Below are 7,551 nucleotides of genomic sequence, written 5' to 3' on the forward strand. Positions count from 1 at the left end.
CTAGCATAAATTACTATATATCAAAACTTAAGTCACAATTCTGCTCCATGTTGGGGAGCTACTTCCTCTTGAATCAATAGAGATTGAATATGATGGGCTAGAACCCCGGATAGTATAAAGAGAACTCAGAATACTAACCAATGTTGCAGGACTATCTAAGTCTCCAAACCCTCTCTCAGGGTTCGGTCTGATTTATTTGACTGTATGGCTTTACATTTCTTATGTGGCAAGTGGGAAGGAAGGATGTTTTTGTTTCAAAAAGCAGAGAGAAATGCATCTAGAGGTGATAGAAACTTTTTACTATAGTCTCTAAAGGATGTGATAGCATTATTGGTAGAATATGCCATTTCCATAATAAGATCTTTCTGACTCACATAATAGTACGTAATTGTTACTCGATGTTGTCGTTTCTATGGCTAGACATTTAAAATTATTTATTTAAAGAACCACTTCAACAAATGGCCTGATTTGCATAGCTAGTGAAGGCCTGTGTGTAGCTGCCATACACTTCACAGGGCAAACTGGATTTCACAGTGTAAGGAAGCAAAACCTGATTAGGGACATATCTGGGCTGAATTTGACAGGTAAGTGTAGAAGTCCTACAGGTAGTTTGATATATGACAGGATGGGTCCTGGAACCAGTTTTGCAGAACACAGCTCTATCTTCTTGGTGGCGAATGGCGAATTCAGCACATGGAAAGTTTTGTGCTGCTGTAGTTGTGGTTATAGTTAGCTCAGTTGCAGTTATCCTGAGTTTTTCTTCACCACAGTGTATAGTACTGTATCTATACACTATATATCTATATTGTAGACATTTCTGTGCTAGCTTTAAACTATCTTGGCTAAGTATTAGAATCTCAGTAAATAGAAATGCAGTGCAGACTAACTGCACAAGGATAGACTTAGCTGCTAGGGCTGTTTATGGTGGCCTGAGGTAGACTCCATGGTGCTGCAGCAGTGCAGCTAGAATGAGATGAACGCAAGTTCAGGCATGGCTCACAAGCTGTGATCAGAGCAATGACTGCAGTGTAGATGCATTCTCAGTACTTATCTGTTGAATTCTGGTTCCATTTCCTGTATGTCTAAGTACTGTTGCATGACAGAGTGAAAACAGGTGGTTGCCACGTGCAACAAAATATTTAGTGACAAACAAGCCAGCCAGGATCCATATCCTGTAATTAAATTTTCACTGCAGTTTCTGACAGTTCCTCTCTGGCTTCTCTTTTACAGCTTTCAAAGGAACACCTGTTCCTGTGCTAACATGTAGGGCTTGCATTAAATATTATCATACAATCATAGAATCAGTAAGGTTGGAAGGGACCTCTGGAGATCATCTAGTCCAGCCTCTCTGCTCAGCAGGATCACCTAGGGCATGTTAGACAGGGTTGCATCCAGGTGGGCCTTGAAGATCTCCAGAGAAGGAGACTCCACAACCTCTCTGGGAAACCTCTTCCAGTGCTCCGTCACTCTCACAGGGAAGAAATTCCCCCTCACGGTCAGGTGGAACTTCCTGTGCTTCATTTTCTGCCCATTGCCTCTTGTCCTGTCACATGGGACAACTGAAGAGAGTTTGTCCCCATMCCCTTAACACCCTCCCTTCCCTCTCCTGAGCTTCTCTAGGAGGATGTTCTGGGAGACAGTGTCAAAAGCCTCGCTGAAGTCAAGGTATACAACGTTCACTGCTCTCCCTTCATCTACCCAGCCAGTCATTCCATCACAGAAGGCTATCAGGTTGGTTAAGTAGGATTTCCCCTTGGTGAATGCATGCTGGCTACTCCTGATCACCTTCTTTTCCTCCATATGTCTGGAGATGACATCCAGGATGAGCTGTTCCATCACTTTTTCCAGGGATGGAGTTGAGGCTGACTGGCCTATAGTTGYCTGGGTCCTCCTTCTTGCCCTTTCTGAAGGCTGGAGTGACATTGGCTTTCTTCCAGTCCTCAGGCACCTCTCGAGTTCTCCAGGACTTTTCAAAGATGATGGAGAGTGGTCTGGCAACAACATCCACCAGCTCCCTCAGTACCCGTGGGTGCATCCCATCTGGGCCCAGAAGGGACCTATCCTCCTCAACCAAAGGAAAGTCTTCCTTTCTCCAGAATTTCTCCCTCACGTCCAGGCTGCAGGATTCCTGAGGGCTGCCCTTAGCAGTGAAGACTGAAGCAAAGAAGGCATTCAGTAATTCTGCCTTCTCTGTATCCCTTCTCACCAGGGCTCCCACCCCATTCAGTAGCAGGCCCATGTTTTCCCCAGTCCTCCTCCTGCTGCTGATGTATTTGAAGAAGCCCTTCTTGTTGTCCTTAATATCCCTTGCCAGACTCAATTCCAGCTGGGCCTTAGTCTTCCTCGCAGCATCTCTACATGCTCTGACTGCATTCCTATAATTCTCCCAAGTGGCCTGTCCCCTCTTCCACATTCTGTGTATTTTTTTCTTCTGTCTGAATTTGGCCAAGAGCTCCTTGCTCACCCATGCAGGTTTCCTGCCCCTTTTGCTGCACTTCTTACTCATAGGGATGCACCACTCTTGAGCTTTGAGGAAGTGATGTTTGAATACTAGGCAACTCTCCTGGACCCCCCTTCCTTCTAGGGCCTTAACCCRTGAGATTCCTCCAAGTAGGTCTCTGAAGAGCCCGAAGTCCGCTCTCCTGAAGTCCAGGGTTGCAGTCCTGCTTGTTGCCTTGCTTCTTTCCTGCAGGATCCTGAACTCCACCATCTCATGGTCACTGCAGCCCCCAACCTTCACATCTCTAACCGGTCTCTCTCTGTTGGTAAGGACAAGGTCCAGCAGGACACCCTTCCTCATAGGCTCCTCCACCATTGTGGCTCCTGGACTGCTTGTGCCTTGCTGTGTAGTCCCTCCAGTAGATGTCAGGGTGGTTGAAGTCCCCCATGAGAACCAGGGCCTGTGATCTTGAGGCTACTTCCAGCTGTCTATAGAAGGCCTCATCAACTTTCTCTTCCTGGTCAGGTGGCCTGTAGTAGACACCCACAACAGTCCCCCATGCTCGCCTGTCCTTTGATCTTTACCCATAAGCTCTCAACTGCCTCCCCCTCCTCCTCCTCCACCCCTAGGCAGAGCTCGATGAATTCCAGCTGCTCTCTCACATAAAGAGCAACTCCACCACCTCGCCTTCCTATCCTGTCTCTCCCCAAAAGCACATAGCCATCCATGACTGCATTCCAGTCACGTGAGCTATCCCACCATGTCTCTGCGACTGCAATGAGATCATGGCCCTGTGATCGCACACAGATCTCCAGCTCCTCCTGTTTGTTCCCCATGCTGCGTGCATTGGTGTACAGGCATTTCAAAGAGGTGGTCATGCCTGCAGGTTTCCCAGGAAGGGTGTATGGGGGTCCCGCATAGCCATGTCCCAAACACACATCCCCAGCTGCATGCACCCGCTGGAGGCCCCCCAACCCAACTTGTGTTTTGTTGTCTACCCTGTCTTTATGGCACCCCACCACCACCTAGTTTAAAGCCCTCTTTACTAGGCTGGCCAACCTGTTTGCAAAGGCAAATGTGCCCTGCTTGTTGAGGTGAATCTCATCTCTCCCCACCAGTTATTGATCTTCAAACCATGTTCCATGGTCATAGAATGCAAAATCCTGCTACTATAACCAACGGCGTAGCGAGTTGTTGATTTGGAAAATTTTTGTACTCCTCCTCCCATGCCCTCCCCCTAGTTGGCAGTACCGATGAGAAGACCACCTGGGCTCCCAGACCCTTAGAGCCTGACTTACAATTTCATCGTCTCAGACCAGGCACTAATAAATACTTAGTCAACGGTGTAATTCAGACTTTTAATAATAAGAATCTTGTAATAATTCTGATATAATACATGACTCTTCCATTGTCACATTATTTCTGTGTGCACAGAGTATTCTTTTATTTTCAATTCTATTCTTCAATGGATGCAGAGAGTTTTGGTTTAGATTATTTTATGGCCATAGAGGAAGAAATAGTAAAAATTAAATCAGTGGTCAGATATTCTCTCCACAGTGCAATGTAATAGTTGCTTGCTGTAGCAATGTAATAGTAGTCTTACCACAGGAAAATATGACAGCATGGATCTAGCAGCTCTGAATTCTTTGAGCCTATTTGGATTGAAAAGATAAAGGAAGAAAAGCCTTTGTTTTTTGAGGATGTTTGTGAATCTTCCAATTCTCATTCATCCTGTGTTTCTGAGGAAACGATACTTGCATAACTGCAGGCAGAGCTGAGGTTTTAGTGATTTCTTTCTTCATTTCACTCAGCTCATACAATATACTGGCATTAGCCAAATTTTCATTCCAGTTATTATTCACTGACAATCAACTGGTATTTATCAGGATTCTTAACATTTAAAAATTAGGGCAGAATAAAAACCCCAAGATATTATGAAAATCATCAAGAAAGCCTTCCTGTAAGAGGTAAAGGTCAAACCTTTGATTGCTGGCTGCTAATGTTATTCAGACTCATTACAGATTTTGAGAATGGGTGACTTGACAACATGTCTTTAAAATAGTCTTCTCTGCTATTTCTGGGGTTGGAATACTCTTGTTAGTGCAACATGAGGATGACTGCTAATGCCTTCAGACTTGGCCCAGCAGTCATTATTGGTCATTCTGATGTCTCTCCAGCTATTCAATTGACCATACAGAAAAGAACTTTTGAAAAGGTTATTCTCTTGTCAGAATTGTGCTGTCAATACTTCATCATTTCTAAAAAAGCATCTTGGGTGCCTTACTATTCTTTTAGTAATGGTCTGTTTTCTCTCTTGCAGGCTGAAGGTGTTTCATCTCTATGGTTGCTGCTCTAGTCCTGATGTGAAGTCCATTAAAGAAATCAATAAAACAGTGAAAGTCTTTAATGACATCTCTGTCTCAACTGCTAACACTTCAGTTGGTGGAAAATTCTGTCTATTTTGAGGGATATTTTTGGCTTTTAAATATATGATTGCTTTGAAGAAGAGGTTTTATGTCAGGTTGTGTATCATTTTTTGATAAAGTGTAATACTTCCTGCGTAGTATTATGCAAATTACTTAAATTCTTGGCCTCAGCTTAATTTCTTTGAGATATGGATTATGCATTTTTTCTCTTCAGAGAGCTACAGTGATGTAATATTGAAGAAGATGTGATACTTCTTGCAAAATATATTATTCTTAACTTTTGACTGAAAATAATGAGTCACACACAGCAGTACTAAAAATTACATAGGGAATGTAGTCTGTCTATCGTYTGCCCACGTTTGGGATTTAAGTATGATGTGGACCTATCCCTACATGAGGGCTAGTTTCACATGTTTCTCATGATAAGCACTGGGTAACAGCTGAAAATCCCATCCTAGTAATAAAAAGCACAAATAAAGGCATGATAGGAAAAAGGCAAAGCAGGGAAAGAAACCTTACTGCTGAAGAGCTCACATAGCCACTGCACTCTTCATGCCAGCTCCTCCCCAGCTCTTTCTGGACATGGTATTTCCTCCCCTGATGATAGGGAGAGAGGGAGGTTCATGAGCAGATACAGGTATAGATGGAAGAAATGGGGGTCCAGCTGGGACTCTGGTGTTTTGAGGCACATGCTGTCTGCAGTGGCAGTAAACTTCATGTCATTGAGTGGAGAAATGGGATGTTTTATTAGCTGTCATGATGTCATGATACCTGTGCATAATACCTGTGCATAATAGTTGATTCTGTCGTTTCAGCCAGATCAGATGCTCAAGCTAGTTGAGCGCAAWGAAAGAAACATTGAGAATTACACTTGTGTATTTCGTATCTGTAGCCTTGGTATCTTACTTGGGAATAGAATTTTCTTCCTATACTTGATACAAACTACTAGACCACAGAAGTAAAGCTTTGCTTTTGCATATTTAGCTCAGAACTGGATTTGAAGGGACAGAGCCTGCTAATAATAGGMACATAATTTCAGAACAAATCTTGCTTTATCGTTTCCTGCTCTCACTGCCCATCCTTAGATCTCATCACAAATCACCTTTTGCTTGTTACCTCTGGGCAGATTTGTTTGGACCATTTGACTGAACCTGCAAATCAAGTGCTTGTTGCTTGGTATTGGATATTAGTGCTAGTGCCATCTGTTTTGCAGGATGTACCTGTCCTATCACAATGCTAAAAGACATACCATATTTCATCCTAATGCCTGAGATTTATGTGACAAAGTTTCTATAATAGTGGAAATAAAGAAGATACCAAAGGCAAGGTCTCTTTCTTGACATCCATTGAATTCACAAGGAGTTGCCTGCATGTGAAAGCAACTCATGCCCCATGTAGGCATCATACTGTCAAATATTGCAAATCTTTTACATTGCTTGATTCGAAACGTAAGATGAAGATTTCCATTTGTTTTCAGTACTAGGTATTATTTACTTGTATTGCATATGTAGAAACATATAGCTTTTTAAGAAAACAAAAATGTAGACCTTTGCAGCAGGATGGTAAAAGCTCAAGTCATGTAAGAACTGGATTACATAGAAAGGCTTGGGAGAAGTTGATGTTAAATTTTGGAGAAAAAAAGATGGAGCAATACATCCAAAGCATATATCCACACTGGCAATCCAAGGCAGACAACTCTAGAAAAGATGTGCACAAAGGAGTGAATAAGTGAGTAGCCAGGATACAGAATACAAACATCAGACATAAGCTTGCAGTCACAAAGGCAAACAAGTAGGTGAACTCATTGATTTCAGTGGGAATTCCCTGTGTATGAGACACATTAAACCCCTGATAAGACTGCTGCAATTCATCTCAGGAGGCTAAAAAAGCTGAAAGGTAGATGTGCAGACTCTTGCATTCACAGAGAGCTGGAGAGTCTAAGCAAGCTAATTTTGTTTCTTTGGAGGCATAAGGGCTTTCTGATACTCTGTTGATTCTTTGGGTACAGAAGTTTGGTGGGCCACACTGCAGGTGAGAAGACGTGGAATAGAAAGACCCTTATGTTCTGAAGTTCTTCAGTCACCTATTTCTTTTAGGCTAAAACTTATATTTGGAATTACTTAACAGATACCTTTAGCTGAAGTGCAGGGACCATTTCACAGATAGTTGTATTTAATATAGATAGATTGTTGGCAGGCTTTTTTGCCTGAGTCTGTCTATGCCTGACAAAATATAAAAGCTTGAATATAATTTTGTCTGAGGGCGTTCCACACCTGCTAAGCATTGCACTTTCCGGTTGTCCTCTACAGTATGTGATTTATTGTAATGAGAGTTCAGGGGGACTACTTGTGTCTTGCTGGATCACGTATTTAGTCAATAAGGAAACAAGGTTTGTTCSCAGATGGATTTCAGTTCCGTTTAACTCTATCACAACTTGGTAGAACGAGTTCATGCTTATACACAGGTCCTGCAGGCAAGCCATAAATGGGAGTAAGTGCAGGGCACTTTAAAACTTCTGGTTAAAAAAGTTAAGTGCTTCCAGTGAAATCTGAGAGTTTCTCCAATGGCTTAGAGAAAGTTGCAGATCTTGACCTCTGTCCAGAAAGACGGTAGTTCTTCCGTACTGAGCACTAAAACCCGACTCCCCTGCCCGGGCTGGCAGGAGCGCGGCCGCCGCCCGCGCCC

The sequence above is a fragment of the Rhea americana genome, unplaced genomic scaffold (assembly GCF_003343005.1).
Source record: "Rhea americana isolate MKP2758 unplaced genomic scaffold, rheAme1 scaffold_11, whole genome shotgun sequence".
NCBI lineage: Eukaryota > Metazoa > Chordata > Aves > Rheiformes > Rheidae > Rhea > Rhea americana.